Genomic DNA, 21,238 nt, shown 5'->3' with positions numbered 1-21,238 from the left:
GGACAAAACCACCAGTGATTATTATTCTGTTCAGCAAGATGGCAGCTTACCAGAGAAATCATTTTAAGTTTCCAAAAATCAGCTGAAATAGTGTCTCCAAGGAACACATAAGAGTTTTATAATTGATTTCATCCATAAAAAGATATGGGATTTTGAAACTAATACAGGGAGTTTAGTTGTTTGGCAGAAGCAGCTGAGGAAAACCTGTGTCCTGCAGGACTCCGTTTCCCAAAGCAGTTATGGAAATTTGCAGTGCCATCTGAAGTGTGCAAGGTGCTGATAATTGGAGGTATTTGAGCTGTTTTCCCAAGCCCATACATATTTTTTGAGCCAAATCTCAACTGAAGGAACCCCAGTGCCTGAGCTTGGACTGTGTTTGCAAGACATCAGAGGAAGGCTGAAAGCCTCAGTCAAGCCAAGGATACCCAAAATTCTACAGCACTGAAAGAATTGCATGGATTTAAGCCATCTGAGCATCTGAAAATAAAAAGCTCTTGTTGGAGGTGCCTGTTTTTGAGGGAGCTAAAGGTTTTGTTGTTATTGCTTAGCACACTTTATTTAAAGGTTGGAGAGGAAACAAAAAGGACAAGATGATGGATGAAATTCTGAAGGTTTGGAAATCCTTCAGAAATTCTGACTCCCCTGGAGACAGGATTTTACCTCTGATATGCTAGACAAGAATCTGATTTTATCATGAAAAATTCCATCGAACATTTTACAAAACTTACAACATATATCCTCTTTCACATCTGATTTTAAGGCATTGCTTCACTCAAAGCTGTGCCTCCCACCCGAAATCTCAAGTGCAGAGGTCTTCAGGGTCTTTTCTACTTCCCCCATAAACTTGATGAGTCACCAAGCAAGGCCTTTTTGGGGGTGGCAGGATTGAGAGGTAAGATTTGCCACTTCAAGAAAATACTCCACTCCCTCTGTTCAGAGGGAGAAACATTTTCCTTTTCTTCTGTTTCGTGGCAGGAAATTAAAATGTATTTTGTATTCATGTCTCATCAATGGGAAGCATTGAAGTGTGGCAGGGTGTTTTTAGGAAGGCCGAATGTTTAATTTTAGAATTCTCTGTCTAAAAATAACCCAGTATGTTTGAAACACTGCACAGTCCTGTCAGGATTCGTAAACAAAACACTTAACCCTTGTGATACAATTTCTAAAGCAAAAATCATAGGAAAAAAAGGCAGCCCTGGCTGTGAGCTGATCATGACTGAAAACTGGACAAGCAGCAGTTCAGTGTCCCAGACCAGACACTGAGCATGAAGTAAACCAAGGACTGCCCAAGTCTGGCCTTGTTTGCCCTAAGAAATCCTTCCTGTTGCCTTGAGACTGTGTTCTGTAACATCTAAATTTCACAGGAGGGCTGAATGACTGTGATCAACGGCCCAGCGTGGCAGCACCTGTGGAATAACACAGTTAAGAAGGTGAAAAAAATTCACTGGAACAGCAGTGGGGGGAGAGGAGTGAGAATGTGTGAGAGGAGCAGCCCTGCAGACCCCAGGGCGGAGCAGCAGGAGGGGCAGGAGGTGCTCCAGGAATGGGAGCTGAGGTTCCTCTGCAGCCCGAGGTGCAGCCCACGGTGAGGCAGCCGTGCCCCTGCACCCAGGGAGGTCCAGGGGGAACAGAGATCCACCTGCAGCCCATGGAGGACCCCACACCAGAGCAGGGAGATGCCCAAAGGAGGCTGTGACCCCGTGGGAAGCCCGTGCTGGAGCAGGATCCTGGCAGGAGCTGTGGCTCCGTGGAGAGAGGAGCCCACACCGGAGCAGGTTTGCTGGGCAGGATTTGTGACCTCATGGGGGACCCACAGTGGAGCAGCCTGTTCCTGGGGGACTGCACTCCATGGAAGGGACCCCAGACCAGATCAGAGGAAGAGTGTGAGGAGTCCTCCCCCTGGAGAGCAGGGATGGACTGACCACAGCCCCCATTCCCCTGTGCTACTGAGGGGGAGGTGGGAGAGAATTTGAGAGTGAAGTTGTCAGTTCATTTGCTGCACCTGAAGATGAAACCTTGCAGTGAATTCAGACCATGCTCGTTCCACCAGAAGATCCTAAAGGTCTTCAGGGTTTTCTGCAAACCTCTAGGATGGTTTATGTGTTAAATAAAAGTATGTGCTATGCGTGCCTTCCTATTTCTGTAGGCCGGCAGCGCTTTACTGATCTTCTTCCTCTTCTGTAATATCCAAACATCTATCTGCTCACCTTTCCATCCCTGCCTGTGTTATTTGTTGGACTTGGAGATGAAGGGACCTCCTCTTTGAGTTGCTTCTTCTACCAGAGTCTCTTTTCCTACTGGTCTCACAGTCTCGTGTCCAGAAGGGCTGAGCTGCTGGAGAAACAAGTTTTTCAACCCCTCAACATTTTTGCATTCATTTTATTTGGCAATAATAATGAACTGTGGACTCATTTTCAGCCCTGGATACAATCCAGGCCATTGCTTGATGAACTCCCACCCCTCTGATGCTGTATGGTTCCCTCAGGAGTTCATGTTCCTGCTTAACAACAGCAACTGCATTTTTGTACCATCATGGGATGCTCTTGCATCCAGACAGCCTTGCTGCAGCTAAACACTGTGTTTGCAGCAAATCTTGGGATCTTGGGGCAGAAAGAAACTGCTTTTCCTTCCCCAGCCCTTGCAAGGTTTCTCTTCCCTTCTGAGAGGATCGGGCTCCTTATCTGATCTGTTTTAAAAGACTATCAGGAAAAGTTTCCAACAAGACACTGTACAGTGACAGAGAACTGTTTTACTGGTGGTTCAGCACATAATAAAGTTCAGACTAATTTTTGGTGCTTGATCTCAGGGTTGCAGATAAAATATTCAAAGGCATGCACAGAGAGGGAAAGAAGAATTTACCCCAGTTTACCATTCCTACATCTTGTAAATCTGGTGATCCAGCTTTCTGGAAGTAGTTAGAAAACGGATAAAAAGGGAATTTAGTTCACATTTGTGAGGCCATTTTAATACAGCTACAAACAACCTGCCAAAAGACAACCAGGCATGAGAGAGCTGGTGGATATGATACTCCATACAGAGCAGTGATTATCATATCTCTTTGACAGAAAGTATTAAAAAGTCATTCAGAATATCCATGGGTGAGGGATTCCCGGTTATTTTTCAGAAGTGCAGTAATTGATGATCAATCTTGTAATTATTTTAATTGGAGAAAATTACATGCCTGGCACCTCTTGGCATTACACCTGCCACAGACTTTTAGGAGCTCTGTGGTCTGATTCCAAAGCTGCTTTATCTAAATCACGAATATTCAAAACCATCACTGCATCATGTCAGACCTCTACTGTTTATGGGTTTGACTCTGGATTTGATGTACTTTGTTTCTGAGAGGGACTCAGCCTCATGTTTCCCCCTCTAGCCTGCTAGTGAAATTTTTGGGTTTAGAAGAAAATAATTTAAAAACACGTTGTAGAACCTCTATATAAAGTGGAACACGATTCCAGGATTGGAGAGAGCTCTTTCTAGCACAAGTCAGGCTGAGTGCCAGGAGACCTGTATCTCTAAGACAACAGCAAAATGCTTTCTGTGAGCAGTTGAGTGGGTTCTTCTTTCAGAGAGGACATTAAGCAGAATTTCCCTCTGCTCTGTAGTCACATAATTATCAAGGTTAAGAAGTCATAATATATCTGAGACTGCTCTCTGTCCATAACATTTTATTGAAGTTGGCTTCCAGGATCAAGAGTTGCAGAGCAGGGTAAGTGTCTATCAGTGTTAATTTCATCCACAATTTGGCTTCTGCAAGTCTTTTTCTGGTGTCTAATCCAGGCTTGAAGAATCGATAACTCTCAGGCATTAATTCCAGAGACATGCAGGATCAGTTAATATTCTAGTTTCCCTAATATAGCTACAGACTTTTTGCAGTTTGATATCATTAAACAGTGTATTTATAAAAAAAACCACAACAAACAAACCACATGACCAAAAAAATGCAACCTCCCCACATTACCTCTGAATTTTCACAGGTTTCATACCACTATTACATTTCTGAGTTAGACAACTCAGCTCAAGACTAGTAAATTTTGTCCCCAGGCAGCTTGAGTTCATAGAACCATTAAGGTTGGAAAAGACCTTTAAGATCATCAAGTCCAACCATCAACCCAGCACTACCACCATGTTCACCATCAAACCATGTCCTTAAGTGCCACATACACACATTTTTTTGATGCCTTCAGGGATGATGAGTCCATCACTGCCCTGGGCAGCCTGTTAAACATTAACAACTGTTTCTATGAAGAAATTGTCCCAATATCGAATCTAAACCTCCCCTGGCACAACTTGAGGGTGTTCCCTGTCCTCCTGTCCCTTGTTCCCTGGGAGCAGAGCCTGACCCCCCCAGCTCCCCCCTCCTGTCAGGGAGTTGCAGAGCCAGAAGGTCCCCCCTGAGCCTCCTTTTCTCCAGGCTGAGCCTCCCCAGCTCCCTCAGCTGCTCCTGCTGCTCCAGACCCTTCCCCAGCTCCATTCCCTTCCCTGCACACGCTCCAGCCCCTCCGTGTGTCTCCTGTCTGAGGGTCCCAGAACTGCCCCCAGGGCTGGAGGTGCCTCAGCAGTGCCAGCACAGGGACGGGCACTGCCCTGGGGCTGTGACACACCAGGGCTGACACAGACCAGGGGCCATCGGACTTTTTGGCCACCTGGGCACTCCTGGGCTCATGTTCTGGCATGTTAAATATTTTAAAGATATTCCCGGGACCATTGCATGGTTTTTGATGCAAGACTTTCATGCTTTGAGTAGTCCTTTCTTACCCCTGCACATGTGAAAAGTTGGAACTGGGGAGACCAACATCCCCATAAATGATCAGTCATCATTATGATTGTCTTGAAAACACTGTGAAAAACCCACTGTGGTGCAAAATCATCAGGATGCAGCATCATCTATAGAAATGGACAGGGTGAGAACATCATTATTTCTGTGTTAATGCCAGAGCTGTAAAAATGTGTCATCAATCTGCTGTAGAAATGGAGAAGATTGAAACAAAACCAATAAAATAGTGTTCTCTATAAAGCACAGCAGGAGAAAGGGAGTCTGAAAGACTTACTGTGTAATTATAGACTCAAAGATAATTTTGAGCGAGGAAGGGGGTGTGCATACATATCTATTAATGTGCAAATAGAGAAACTCTGTACAGAAGCATTTTTGACCATAAATTAGGGGACCTGCAGATATAAATTTTCCTCATCTCTTCAAGGATAATGGTACCAAGGGATGATAAAAGGGCAAGTGGGACTTGTGAATAATGAAGTGCTGAAAGAGGATGGGGGGAAAGTGAAGGTTCAGGAAAGAAAAGATGCAGGGAGAAGTGAGGATGTCTTCTCTTGAGCTTTCACCTTTACCTTCCCCTCTGCCTTTCCATCTTTTCTTTCTCTTGCCACCATACTCTGTTCAGTTTTTGTATCTCTGTAAGAGCTGGGAGGAAAGAGTAGGATTAGATTGGATATTAGGAAGAAATTCTTTTCTATGAGGGTGGTGAGGCCCTGGCACAGGTTGCCCAGAGAAACTGTGGCTGCCCCATCCCTGGAAGTGTCCAAGGCCAGGTTGGATGGGTCTTGGAGCAACCTGGGCTAGTGGAAGGTGTCCCTGCCCATGGCAGGGGATGGAATGAGATGGTCTTTGAGGTCCCTTCCAATCCAAGCCATTCTGTGATTCCATGATCCTCAGGACAGGACACTGTGGAAAACAGCCCACCAGTCCCTGCTCTGAGACAGTCCCTAGGCAGGGGTGCTCACAGGAAAGGCACATCCAAAAGCTGACATGAAGGGAAAGCTCCCTTTGGCAAAGCAAGGACTGTTCTGGTGACAGCCATGGAAAGTTCATCCACAGTTGCTGCCAAAAATTTTTTGTCAGTTGGACGTAAAGTGTCCTGGCTGTGTGATGCCCACGCTGGGCAGAGGCCGAGTGTGAGACAATTGCCTACAGGACCAACATTCCCCTTCCTGCATGGACAGTTGTCTCTTTCCACTTTTGAGGTAAAGCAAGACTTGGCTTTTTGGTTGGGTTGACCATGGAGGATAAAATATGTGTTAATGGGGACATCAGACTCATTATCTCAGTTCTTGTGTCCTTTAATCATCTGAGCAATGAGACTCTTGATGCTTCAGTAGAAATATTGTTCTTTTGCTTGTGAGGACACAGTGATATTGAAAATCATCCCTTTGGGCAACACTGCTACACTGAACCGTAAAATAGACATTGTTTTCACAAGAAAAGGGCAAGTTTTTTATTACTGCCTACAGATCATATCTCCCTAGATTTTTTAAAAGAAAATAACCATTACATGCAATACATTTCTCTATAAACAAGGCAGAAAGATCACTTCATCTGGGAACAGGATGTTCAGGGAAGCAGTCATCCAAGAGGATGACTACTGGATACGTATTCTGAACAAATACATGTGTGTCCTTTAAATGTCATGCTTCTGTCCCTTTTGCATTCAATCCCTTCACACTCAAAGATTTTTATGTTTAAGGTCAGGAGCCACCTGGACTGACCTGTTGCAGAACAAAGGCAGGATGGGGAATTTTACAGAGTTTTAGGAAAACTAAATGCTTGAGCCACATCAGGTTGTTCTAGAAAACTAATGTGCCTTGATTTACAGACTTAAGGAAAAGTGACTTTGTTATGTCCTGTGGTAAACTGACATGGTGTTTTGTAACTTGTGGAAGGCAAAAATGAGAGTTTCGATCTTCCATCTGAATTTTCTCAGCTTTTCTGGCAGATACTCAATCCTGCTGTGAATCTTTCTGATAAATGAAAGTGTGCGGTCAGATCAGAAATCTTTACTCACCTTGGCCAATGATTTGGTATCAGGAAGGCTTCTAACTTTCTTCTGGATAAATTAAATTGGACATCTATACTCTCTCATATCCATGAACTGAAATGACATTTGAATATTAAGAGAAATGCAGAGAAAAATACACAAAAAAAGCTATTGCAGCACATTAAAACTCATTTAGAACACAACTTCCGTTGTAACTATTTTCCCCAAATTGCTGGTCTGATTTCTCTCCCTAACCATCCAAATTTGATCTGTCACAGTATCTCCACTGCTATTGACAGTTTTATGTAGAGCACAGGCGTAAAAGAGTCATTTCTCCAAGTCAGGCATTAAACCCTCTTGAAATGAGACACACACAGAGCTCATATGAGGTTGTGCAGAGTCTTATCAATTCTGCTGTGCAGTGGTGCATAAAATATTAGCAGTTCTGCTGTGAAGTTCTGCTATAATATACGTTATATATTGCTATATAAGAGCAGGAAAATCAAGATAAAGGTATGAATTGCACTGAAATGAAAAATATGTCCTTACACTGAATGTGATTTCTCCCTGTCCCTCTTTGTTTTTAGAAAGTTAAAATCTAGTCTAAAAGCTAAAACTACAGATCAACAACATGCAAGGTGTCCCCTGCCTTGTCCTTCACCACCACCGGTTTGTACTTTGAAATATTCCCCAGTTCCATATCCACTGGTACAATGGTCTCACCTGCTTTGCAGGGAAGTCATTTTTCACTGATACCTTCAGCACCAACTGACTTAAGGTCACTAAAGAAAGCACTGCCACACAGAGCTGTTGGTGTAATCCTGGTTGTGCTTATGGCAGAGAGCAATCTGGGAGTCCACAGTGAAAATGGAGTCCTAAAATCAGACATCAATATTATTTCTATGCAAATAATTACTTAATCACTCCCCCCCATATCCTTCAAAACAGGAGAATAGCAGGAGAAGGAACAACTGCTGTGGGATATCTTTTTTGAGTTGAGCATGTAGTGGGGAAAGCTAATTCTGAACTCACCTGACTGAGTTTAAGGCACTGTGTTTTCCAAATTTACTCTTGTGATCTCTCTGGAATGAAAAATGAAGAAAATAAAGCATTTTTTCCCGGAGTTCAACTTTGGATGAGCTGGTGAGCTAGAAGTCAAAGTGCACCTAAATCCCTGCTGGAAAATGCAAAAGAAACCTTAAATGGTGTGGAAAAGTTAAATAAATACCCCAAACTAACAATTCTGGGTTTCTATTTGTCTCCTGTTCCTGCACAGAGTGGAGGTAAAATGAAGATTTTTACTGTTTAACAAAACTACATCCATGACATCATCTGAAAGACTATTAGTGAATCACAGATCAGATTTCAAACCTTTTAAAGATCCTCAGGAAGTTCTCAGTCCCTGCTGCCATGGGCCCAAATTCTGGATCAAGACAACTGAGCACCAGTCCCTCTGTTAAAACTGCTGTGAGTAAAGAAAGAAAATTTATTGGAAGCTCTTCAGTTCTGTAACACTTAAATTGACTATTTTTCCACAGAATAGCTGACTGCAGTGCACAAGCTGGCGAGTTTTCCACCTCACCTTACCAGCTTGTTTCAGTGTCCCACCTTGAGAATATCCTGAAATATCAGGAAAGCAGAACACCAGGTGAGAAAAACAAGTGAACTTCAGAAAGGTGATTTGTCATGATTTTACCTGTGGTTATTTCCTTATAAGGTGGATACTTTTGCTCCAGGACCATGACTAAGGTAAAATTATTTTCAAAGGATGACCTTTAAAGGTCTCTTCCAACCCAAACTATTCTATGATTGTATGATTCTATAAGGGGTCATTGCTAGTTAATTTTCTGTACTAATTTACACACACATGCATTCCACTGAGGCATGTAAATGAATTTTGATGCATTATTTTTCTCAGCTGCAGAATAAACACTGTTAAACTGATTGTTGATCAAAATCAGACTTCAAGCATTAGCCAGTGATTCTTCAATTTTGCCTAATTTATTTTTTTTTTCCTAGGAAAACATAGACCACCAGTTCAGAGACTTCTGCTTGAAGGAGAAAATAAGTGATGGGTGTTTGTGCTAGTGGATAAGTATGGTCACAGAAAAATAGCATCACATTAGAGTTTTGCTAGCTTCAGCTTCCAATTCATCACTACTTAATGGAATAGTAGATCAGGAGAAAACTGGAGTTTGAGTCAGTCTGTGCAGTAGGGGATTCAGAGCTATCAGATCCCAGCACCCACATAATAAAGTGGGATGAAAATTTATTTTCCAACCTTAGTCACCTGACCTTGGTCAGATTTTACAAAGGTTAACTTACTCTGTCACATACATCACTTGACAATGTTATCGTTCTTCCCCCTCCAAAAACTTGGAAAGAGAATTCCACCTCCCTAATGTTTTTATTATGACAAAACACTACAAATGGATAATCTTTATCTGTCGGTGAACCGCATATTTATTTGGACAGGTCTCCCTTTTTGATATGTCTGTGAGAAGTTCCCCAGGAAAATGCCCCGCTTTTAGTGCAAACATTAATTCATGTTTTCACCTCCTTGTCCTCTTTGAAATACAGAAACCTCTGTCAAGGACTGAGACTCCAATGAGCTAAATGTTGAACCTGAAATCACTTAAACAAACACAAAGGCCACGTGCTAAGTTAGTTTTTATGCTGGAGGTCTTAACTCACAGATGCCAATGGAAGAGCCAAAAGCAGCTGAAAATCCAGGAGGCGACTGGTTGTATCTTACCCTAAGATGACTTCACACCTCTTCAGTAATGCAACTTCTCCACGGAGAGAAGGGCATCCTGATAGGGAACTGCAAGGGGAACCCTGGATTCCTGAAGCTTTCTTCTCCCCTCCCCCTACGATCTTTAAAGACATTTATCTCAGAGTCATTTCTTTTTCTACTCATTGGTGCTCCCGCAGCCCCAGGGGCATTGAGCAATGTGGAAATGGCACTCAGTGAATCATTTGGTGCCTTTAGCCAGGACGCTCCACGGCTTCTCCATAAGGTCTTCCCATTATCCGGGGATTGTTCTCACGCCTCGCAAGAGGTAAACTTGAAGTCACATCTGCTTTGCTGACCTTGTCTGGAGACTGAACATTGTTTGCATGTTCTCTGAGTTGGAACACGCTGTGTAGCTCCTGCACTGAAGTGGGAAGGAAACATTTTTCTCTATTTCCTGTGTCCTATGTGAACTTTTCCATTGTAAAATATGTGCTGTATTGTTGGTTTGTTTCTTTATTTCCAAGAAATTGACTGAAAATCGATATTTTCCATCTGATGTGCTCATTTAAAATTCACCCATAGGAACTCTGTGGTTTTCAGCCGGTATGGGAACTTTAATAATAATGGATAATAAGATAATGGACAAGGAGGAGACTTGGGAACAGCCATAATCATTGTTCATTGGAGAATGTATCATTTGTGTCATTAAAATGGCTACTGCAAGACACTTTGGATGTATCACTTTGAGGCAAACTGACGGCTACAGGAAAGCTAAAAGCAAAATGTCTTTTTTAAAAGCAAAGTAGGTTTTAAGTGACAAATGCACACCTCCAACCTGTCACATTTCTAACGTTCAGATGCTGTTGTGCCAGCAAGTTAGACACTGATTTACTAAAAGGCGAGCCTACCGTGGGAAAATTGCCATCTAAATAGAGAAAACAGATAAAAATTGGGTGATCTCAGCCATTTCTTCCATTTTTCCAAAAGCCTCACCCCAGAAGTTAAATCCAGAAAATGTCAGGTGCTCTCAATAGGATTTATCTCACCTAAGTAAAAGGCCTTGGTGGGTTCACACTGGGAATACCTTGATGGCAAGACATTGGATCTGACACATTCTTTGAGAGGCCAAATGAGGATGAAGAGAGAAGGAAACCTCTAGCAGTACTTCACCTCCTTAGGATACAACCAGCTGTACCCTGTAAGAGCATCTTTGTACACAAATTTTAGGTTAGATGACAGTCTTTGAGAGAAGATCTACTATTAAAGGAGATCAATAGGTGAAGTGAGAAATGGTCACAGCAACTAACTTGGTGTTTCCTGACTCCTCTCCTGGCCCCTTCAGCCTTAGGAAAAAGAGATGGTTTCAAAAGGGATGTTCAACCTCTGACAGACCGAGGGTGGTGGACATCTGGGTACCCCAACCCTGGAAGTGTCCAAGGCCAGGATGGATGGGGCTTGGAGCAACCTGGGATAGTGGAAGGTGTCCCTTCCCATGGATGGAGAGTTGGTACAAGATGATCTTTAAGGTCCCTTCCAACAAAAACCATTCTATGATTCTGTGGGTCTTAAGCTCTTCCCTTTCCATAGGTTTGACATGTGGTTCTTATACAAGGGGATCCTTACTATTTAGACCACCTCTTGTAGCACTAATAAGCACATTTTTGCCTTTAAAAGAATGAAAAAAGCTCTATCTGCTCTCTTGGGGTGCTGCAGAAAGAGGAGATAATTGCTGCCCCCTTTCAAGCATATCCTGGGAAGCTGAAAGCCTTCCGGACCCTCTCTGTGGAGGTTCAAACTCTCCTACAAGGCCCCACTAATGGCTTTGTCAGCAGGCAGCCTACGTGTTGGGGAGGCAGGGGAGAGCATTCTTTGTCTCTCATGGTAAAACTGAGCCTTTATGCAGCAGATCTGGGATTAAATCTCCTCTGTATCCCAGGGGGGTCACAGGAAGGCCATCTGGGAGCCAAAGCAATTGGGCCATCACCTGAAATGAGAAAGCTGGTTTCCAGTTCCTGTTCCAAGGGCTATTTATACCTTTTTATCAAGGAGTTTTTAAAGGGCTGATTATGTCTGATTACGTGGCATCCTTCCTATGCTCCACAAATGGGTTGGAAAGCCTGGAGCTAAGATATCAGCCAGTCCACGTTGGAGAGGCAAAAGCTGGAGCCAGCTTGGAGCTCAGACACCAATTCTGACTCCATCCGACTGCAGGAAATCTCTTGCTGTCGGATTTTACATCTAGCAACATTTGCTGGAATAAAACCAAGTTGCACTTAGAAGCTGGGAGAGATCACGTGGACACAAGCTGCAGGAACAAGTTTCTTTCCAAAGTAAACCCTCATGGAATGAAACTAGGGTTTCCGGTCATGGGAACTTTTACAGAAAACTGTTATAGAGTGGGAGACATAGAGATGTTGGGGTGACATCTCCCATGGCTTTGTGACATGGATCTGTAGTCCAAAGGCTGTAGGATACACCATTTTCCCCTTATGCTCAAGAACATTCTGATTCTCCTTCATCTACCACATGAATGAAAGTTAAACACCCATCAAACAAGTTTAGCAGAGCAAGACTTAAAAAAACAACTGTTGATCAAATCATGCTTTCAATGAGCTGATCTTGAAGATACCTAAAGCTTTTAACCAAAGTTAAGCTTAAAAAACCCAGTAAAATTGTGGAATCAAATTTATGGACGTTGATTCATCTCTGCAACTTTGCTTGTTGGGAAAAATCAAACCAAACCAGACCAAACCAGCTTTTGGGAAGTTTTATTACATGTTTCACAGGTATAAAATGTTCACCATACTTGATCACACATGTGCTTTCCTGCTAAAATTCTGTGAACAGCACGCCCAAGCCAATCTTTAAAACATATTATTACTGGTTTTTTTCTGATTTTGGGTTACAAAGTCTTGTCTGAGGTCCTTGGAAACTTCCACAGAAGATTAGCAGTGTAAATATGGAGGGCAAGCTCTACTATAGGGTCTTACTGTCCTGTGCAGAGACCTTTGGGAGATTGAGATTGAGCCACACGGAGAAACTGGACAAATAAATTATTTTCCTCTGAGCTTGGAAAGGGCAATGTCTGGGGCATCCTGGAGGAAAACTGAGGCGTAAGAAACCCTCTCACCCAATGCAGTGTGATGCTTGAAGAGCAAGGACCTGCCCAGGATGTGTTGAAAGTCAAGAACTGAGACTGGGCACACTCTACCAAAGGCCCTTTCTATAGGAAAATCAGCTGGAGTCAGGCAGCAGGCTCAGGAGAACAGCAGTTATCAGTAGCAGCAAATTCAAAGGCAAAAAATCTGAATTTCTTTACTGATTTTATATGGAATAGCGGAGAGGCTGGAGAGTAAGCTTAAATTTTATTTCCAAAACAACTGTAGGCAATATCAGGATTGTATTTAGGATTACTTTGTCTTCTGAGCACATGAAGGTGATTTTTATCTCATATCTGTTAAGGGAATAATACTGGCTGTATGAAACACAGTGTCTAGGGGATCGTTAACTTACTTATATGGAGACTGTAGTTTATCTTCAAATCCTAGTTCTCTGTTCTTAAAACTGTAAAGTGCATCATGCCCATCCCTAGCACAAATGAAACAGGCTTGCATAAACAGCTTTGGATTAAAGGAGCCTGTTTAATAGCACTTGTTGAAGTTTAGTCACAAACCAGAATTATTTGTTCCTGTAAAAATTTTATCAATTAACTTTAGAAAAAAAAAAAGATGTGTTGAAGGCCTGTGAGCTGCTAACCACTTTCAACAGCGAATTTATGCTGAATTCAATGTGAAAACAGGAAAATGGTGTCTTATTAGTGTAATGCCCTGACTTTCACATATAAGTGTGCAGAGCTATTTTTCCCTCTCGCTAGAAAGATGATGACTCCACACTGAGGATGTGCATCCTTGTTCAGATGGAAAAGCCAAAAATGACTGGGAAAACAAACAAACAAACAATCGAAAGGACTGGCAGGAAGCCATAGGGATTGTTTACTATGTCCCCCTTTGAGAGGTGTGACAAGCCTGTCCCCTTTCCAAGGGATTCCTCTCTCTGCTGGTGCTCTGACTCCCTGTAGACACAGCTTTACCCAGAACAGTTTTGTTGAGCCTCAGGGCAAATGAATTCTTAGGCTTAGGATTTTGTTCCTGTTTTGCTTTACAACATGCCTTCCCCAGCGACAAGGAGCATAGTTTTACCAATTAAAGTAATCTATGGAAGCCAGGAAGTGGGAAGGACTCCTTGTCCCCATGGCTCTGCCTGTCCCTGCTGAGGTAGAAGGATGTCAAACATTGCTGTGGTGCTGTGGCTCCCGCGGGGCGACTATTTAAACAGCTGCAGGCTCCTGGGAAAGGCCATCCCTAAAACTCATCTGCCACCATCTGACCAGAAACACTCAGAACTGGCTGCCCACAGGCAGTATGGGGCTCTGAGCAACCAGGTCGAGTGGAAGGTGTCCCTGCCCATGGCAGGGGGTTGGAACCAGATGGTCTTTACGGTCCCTTCAATGATTCTGTGACAACATCAATTAAGGCAGGCCCTCTGGTCCTGACTAGGTAAGACCCCCCCCCCCCCCCCAAAACTGCTGCTTTCTGCATGGCAGATCTGTTCTTTCCCCATGGAGAATGTCAGACTATGGATGGACCATCATCCACACAACACCCACCCCAAAACGTCCACATCGCATTGCAGACCAGACCTGATTTGGAGAAATAAATTTCATCAACATTTTGCCTCTATTACATCATATCTTTTTTTTTTCCCCCAGACCTTTAGTCAGAAGATGTGACCATTCCCTGGTCAGTACACACTTGGCATTGTGCTGCATGTCATGGGTACAAACTGGGCAGGATACCCTTCATCTCCCCAAGCATGGGAGCCGTCAGGAAAAGGGCTCGTTATCCTATTTGTTGGAGTGAGGAAATGCTAAATTCCTGCTTCCTTCTTCTCAGTTCACTTAAAGAGGATTCACACAGTGGTGGTTATCTGTAGTTCACTGGCTTGCTTATAAATCTAAATAGTAATAATAAAACTTGGCACTTTCTAAATTCACTCTCCAAGCTTTTATTATTTATCCTCAACTTGTCTAACAACAATAGACACTCACTATAAATAAATAATGTAGTGTATTGCAGCAGAAGCCCATAAAGAGAGGTGTATTTTCAAGAGAAAATTGATTTTCCTAAGGTTGAAACTGCCCTCTGACTTATTCAAGGCAGAAGATCAGACATCAAGGGACATCTTTATTAATGTTATTTCTGACAGGCGAGTACAACCAACTGGCAAATGAATTCTTTTCTGTCATTATCACTGCCTCATGTATGTGCCTGTTATGCTAAAATTGAACACATGTAGAACAATATTCTCTTTAAAAATAAATGAAGCTATATGAGCTTATTTATTTGCTATGCATAGCCAGTCCTATCCCACAGAGTATGAATAAATGGCATGGTAAAGTTTAGGTCATGGCAGAGTCCAGGTACACCTGGTACACACAAGCAGAGCTTCATAAATTTCAGGAAGTCTGAGCCTTTCTGTGTCTATCCAGTGCCTTTCTGTGTCTATCCAGTGTCCTAACTTATCCCTGCTATTTCCAAGAACTGGAGCACAGGAGCCAATCCTGCTGGGCAGGGTAATAACAGCAAAGGACCAGTGTTGTTGATGCTGATATGAGATGATCAGCTCATGTGCAACATCTGGAGGACCAGGACGATGAGGTAGATATACTCCAGGTGGAAAATTTTAGAGAGAAGGAAAAATGTTTTTCCAAGTTTAGGAAGAGAAAAAGAAAAAACTCTAGGGAAGCTTCAGAGGATAAGTTGCAATAGTGCTAAAGTATTCAGCAGACTCCTTCCACATTTCAATTAGTCCCTACTGAGCCAAAGTCCCATGCTCTGAATGCATAGTTTAGCACACTAACAGCTAAAAATGCCTCTCAGTAGATAACTTGGGGCTAACATCAACACAAAACAACTCTTTGGGAGTTGAGAGAAAGCAGCCTGAAGCAAAACATCATTCTCTCTTTCCCCCTCTCTTTTATTCAGTGAAAATGTAAATCATTCAAACAAGTCTGTTCACCAGAAGCCACAAAGAACCAACAGGTCTTATGGCACAGAGGTTTTTCATCACTTCTAGCCTAATAGTGATAATTCGAGTTAGAACTTCTTGATAGAAAACAATTCAAAACACCTGAAATGTTTTCAGATCCCTTCCACTTCTTTCTGCTCTTTGAGGGTCACCACAAAGATCTCAGCTCAGCTTTGTTTCACAGTCAAAAACCATCCTCTAGAGATATGTGATAACTATACATTTTCACAGACAGGAGAATCGGGATGAACACAGGAACATAAACACGCAGATGCTTCTGCCTCCAAATTATGGTTTTGATATTTGCAGTTCCTTTCAGTCATCATCTTTTGCGTAGATGCCAGGGCATTTTGGGTTTTTGCTCGTGAAATTCCCATAATTTTGCATCTGCCTCAGCAAGTTCTGTGTCATGCAGCTTCTTTCCTGGTTCACAAGAGCCAAAAAACACCAAGGCCACTCTGATTCGTGACTCATTGACCAGCTGTAGCTGGTGCTTATGGTGATGGAGTGGAAAAAAATAAACCTTCAGAACTTTGCCTTAACGGAAAAGTACCCAGAAGAACCTGAAACTCAGGTTAGTGATACCTGCTCACCTGGAGCCTCCTCCTCCATTATGTGACCCATGGGGAGAAGTGTCCCCAGTCAGACCAACAGTCTCTGGCACAAGGAAATTCAAAGCTTGAGTGGCTTTGCTGGGTTGTATCATTAAAATAAAACATAACAAGAGGAACTTTTGAAGCCATATTTACTCAAAATATTTAAACTAACCTCCCAGTCCTGTATAATTTGCCTTTGTGGCCAATAGGTGGTGCCAATAATTTATGCATTCCCGTCTTCTGATGGGCAATGGACTCAGAACAGAAAATTTTTCTGTGCTGACTGTGAGCAGAACATCTGCAGGGGAAGAGTTTTGACCCAGCAAACTTCTGGGAGATGGAGTTTTGTTGAAGTAACCATAGCAAACAGGTGGAAAACGGTGAGGAGAAAATCTCATGTTTTAAGGCAAGAGTTATATAAGTAAACTAGAATATGCTTCCTTTGAAGAAGAGACATCCAGAGGGAATCTCTTAATTCATTGGAAGAAAAAGTATCAAAAAATATCCTTTGACAAAACCTTTTATATTAAAAACCCACAGCTGGCATTTCTGTTGGGTCTCAGATCAATTTAAGCTGAACAACAAAATGCCAAGGCTGACTTCTTCAGGTTGGATATCAAATTCCCTGTTTAAAAGAATTGATATTATTGTATTTTGGCTATTTGATGTTGGGATTTTTTTGCATTCTGCTGGGTTAAATCTCTTCGTGACCCCTTCTCATCATAAATTTGTGATCTTGGATCAATGTTATAGTGGAATAAAATGTCACTAATTACATAAAAGGTAAGATAACCTTTGAAAAATATTTAAGCAACTTAAATATACACACATATTTTAAAAAATTATCAGATTTAAAGCCAACATGTTCAATATTTGCTGAGAGAAGGGAGGACTGGATGATGCCAGCAGAAGTCTGAGTGCCAGAAAGCAGATTCTAGAAGCCAAATCCTTAACTTTAAATTTAACTCTAGTTGGCTTTGGAAAGTCTTGATCATTATAGCTCACCATGTATAAATTTAAAAAGATATTTGTAACAGTGATACCATTCCCTGGCAGAAGAGGCATTAGACAAACTCAGCAATCCCTTCACCAGTACTTGTGTGTGTTACAAAAAAAAACAAGTACAGTGAATTTTTCCCTTCCAAATGGAAACCATCTCCTTCATAAATCTTTGACTCCTTTTTTATTTTGAAATCCTGTTTCTTCACTGTCCTCTCACAGAAAACATCTCCTTATGTCTCTACTGCTGTTAATCAAAAATCAGTGTCCTGTGCTGCTGAGTGTTGGGGGGCATGGAAAACTCTAACCTATGCCCTGGCCAAGTCATATTTACTGGCTCAGTGCCTCGATTGTCAAACCTGGAAAACAGAGCAGTTTCTTTTGCTGTTGTAATTTACTACTGAAACAAGTTTTCCCACTCCCTGTGGTTGAGTCACAGTGTGCCAGGCAGCTTCGCCTGCTATTTTTATGTCAAATTCACAGAAGATATCATTTTTGAAATGAAATTGTGCATTCACGGGGTAAGAGTGGCTGAAGGTCATGAACTCACAGCCACCAATGCAAATGTTTATATCATTTAGGCAATGAATTGTCAGACAATTCACAACCAGGATGGGATGTGGGTGGAAGCACAAAAGGCCTTGTGATGATGATTAAATTAATACATCTCTTTGCTTCTTTCAGTAATGAATAGAAATCTGTAGATAAATATGTTCTAATCATTTGTTACCAATTTTGAAAGATATCAAAGAAGAGGTTGAGAGATCTCCAGGGGATGGGGTCACATCTAAGGATCTATCATTCTTTGCTTCATCCAGTCCTTTTCCTTGCACTCACTGAAGTCAATTCATGCACATAAGTCATCAGTTCAGTGTCATTCTCCTCATGCTCCTGTGACATTGTAATCAAACTGTACAGAAAATAAGAGTATCCAACAGAGGTCAGGAGTTGTTGCTTCCCATTCATTCAGTTCCTGACCCCAGCTGTAATAAAGCACTGTATTTCTTTTCTCACAGCTGAACTCTGGAGAATGTCTGCCCTGTAAACACACAAAATTTCCCAAATGGAGGCTGTAGCAGCAGCCTCCCCATGCTCTTAATTCAAAAGGAACTAACGAAACTGGAACTTTTGAGCACTGAACTTAACAGAGTTTTCCTTTCACACAGCCACAGGCCTGGCCCAGTTGCCATTGCTGTAATTTATTTTGGCTGCAGTGTGTCTTGCTAGCATGGTGCCCTTTCGTGTGTTTACCTCTTATTTTTAACCTACATTTGAAAAGATTAATAGCTCTATTAAATGTCCATTTGATTCAACCACAAGAGAAAATCGTCTGAGTTAATACCGAATTATTTCTTTTGAATAGATTTAGTGATGTTACAGCTGCCTCCCCATTTCTTCAAATATTGATCTCTCTGCAGCTCCCAGAGGTGCTGTCTAGAGAAAATCAATGAGCTTCAAGTGAAGAAAAGAAGAAGAGACTGAAGAGGTAGTTTTCGTATATGTAAATTGACAATTTTATTCATCAGAATGAAGAAAATCAGAATAAAATTCAAGTCTACAGGAAGATACATTACAAAATCAAACGAGTCTCTCACTCCTGCAGCAAATAATATGTAAGAGGCTCATGGAAGTAGAAAGGAAGTCCTTATAAATGAGATTTAATTCTTTCTTCCACAGAAGAGCAGAGATCATAAACTTGCTATTTTAAGTGCATCACAAAAATAATATACTATATGCACAAGAAATATCTTTAGTGGGTAAACTTTTGCATCTCTAAAAATAGTAACTCAGTACCAACTCTGTTAAGCCTGGGATCCTTATCTGGAGCAACCAGAAGATGGATAGTGTCAGTCCCTCATATTTTACCATCTCAGGGACTTTATGCAGAGCAATAATTAGCTGTTGATGTGAGACAACACTAAAATCCAGTTTGCAAAGTCACCCTGAAGTTGTATTTGTCCAGAGTTGAGCTCTTGGTTTGTTTGGGTTCTGTTTTCTCTTCCAGCTAATGAGATGTGCCAGCTGCCTTCAGAAAGCCTCAGGCAGCCCAGACTCTGCCCTGAGCAGCCCAACAAATCCTGCCTTCAGCGGCTGCCTTGTGACTTCCAACTGTCCTTGAGGTTCTGTCTGAAGACATCCACTAAACATTTTCTGGTTTGCTGTGTGACCTCTACATAGTAAAGGTTTCTTTCAAATCCAGGAACACTCCAGGCAAGTGCACATTGTTATCATGTCCCATCTCCTTTGACCTGACAGGCTGAATCCACATCTTTTTGCAATGCTAAAGACTGGGATGAGTTATGGGAAGCAATCACAAGTTTTTTTGCTGTCTCAGCCCGGAACAGCCCAGGCCATCATCCTGTTGTACCAAGCTATTTATTTTCTTCTGCAGATCAGTCGATCAGTTAAAGTTGTTGCTGAGATCTACAGACCAAAACACCATTAAGAAATGGTCCTATAATAAGGATTATGTGTATGTGAGCACATCTACGCAATATTATCACTTCCATTTTTCAAAACCTTACAAGTGCCCGGCTCTGCTTTATCCTGATTAGCAGGAGTACGAACACTTCACTCTCTGCCACTTATCATGAGGAGCAGGTGCATGAATCTCTGTCTCCCATCAAGCAGTTATTTTCTATTCCTTGTCTTTTTGATCTAAGCTGCAAGGAACTGTTGGAAAATATATACAAGTGGGCTCAGAGCTTTCTGATTAAACACCCAGCAGGATAAGGACTGAATCTGCACCTGCAGCAAGCAGTGTGTTGTCATCCTCTGTTGGATCATGGAATCACAGAATTGTTTGGGCTGGAAAAGACTCCTCATATCACTGAGCCCCACTGTTAACTCAGCACTGCCAAGGCCACCACTAACCCTTGTCCCCAGGTGCCACATCCACAGGGCTTTTAAATCCCTCCAGGGATGGAGACTCCACCACTGCAGCTGTGCCAGGGCTGAACAACCCTTTGGTGAAGATTTCTTTCCTAATATCCAATCTACACCCCCCCCGGCACAACTTGAGGCTGTTTCCTCTTGTCCTGTATTGGACTGGATGGTGATTTGATAGTGTGGTCACAGGGATCTTCAGTAAACACAACCATGCTGGGGAGCCATGTTGCATTCGTTTTCTTGGGCAACATACATCCAAGGCTGGAAATTCTAAGACTGACACATCCTTAGAGTAATACTGGGATTAGGTCTTATATGTGGGATTACTTTGTTAGGAGCTGGATCAAAGGATTTTTTTGATCCTCATTTCAGGAACACAGTCAGTGTTCACACCCCCTTTATTTGTTTGAGAAAAAAACAACCAAACAACCCAAACTCTTCCAAGTGGAAGATTTGCTTTAAGTAATGAAAGAAGATACAGTGAAATAGTGGCTATTTTAAGACCTCTGAGAATAGTGGTGGTTTCAAGGGTCAGTGTATGCATTCTGTTGGTTTCTCAAAGAACAGCATCTCTCACTTTAGAGAAAAGAAAACTGTTTTAGGATTTGGACCCCAGATAGTGGAAATGTACAGGAGAATAAACCAGTTGTGAAATCCTAGAAAGACAATGCACATTTTGTGCTGGTCTCCCACACTGTTCTCAGCTTATGGAAGCAAAATGAGACCTCATTAAAAGGTCAGCTTGGAAAGAGAGGAAACAGGCCAGTTCTCAGGAGATATTTTTGTCAAATTTCCAAGAATCCAAATGCAGTCTGATCTGAAAAAGGGGGCCCTGTTCAACATAATAAACTTCTAGTAAAGAACAGGCGGGTGAGAACTGTGTCACTGTGTGTTTTTCTGCCCTCTGAGAGTCACATCACAGTTGCTCTGCCACACTGCCAGGATTCACTCCTTCAGCACCTCAGTGCACTTCTCCCAGCTATTTCTGTTCAATCAAACCTCCCCTTTCTCCTAATTGGATTATTCTTCTGTCTTTCTGCCATTAAAATATTATCACTTCTTTGGGAAAGTTACCACTCAATTTGTCTGTCAAAGACAAATGGTCTTTGCACTGAAGAGTTCAAGCTTCAGACTGGGCTTTCACGGGCAATGTCTCA

This window comes from Corapipo altera, unplaced genomic scaffold, assembly GCF_003945725.1.
Source record: "Corapipo altera isolate COAL_440 unplaced genomic scaffold, ASM394572v1 295, whole genome shotgun sequence".
In the NCBI taxonomy this organism is placed as follows: domain Eukaryota; kingdom Metazoa; phylum Chordata; class Aves; order Passeriformes; family Pipridae; genus Corapipo; species Corapipo altera.
This window is presented reverse-complemented; position numbering follows the sequence as displayed.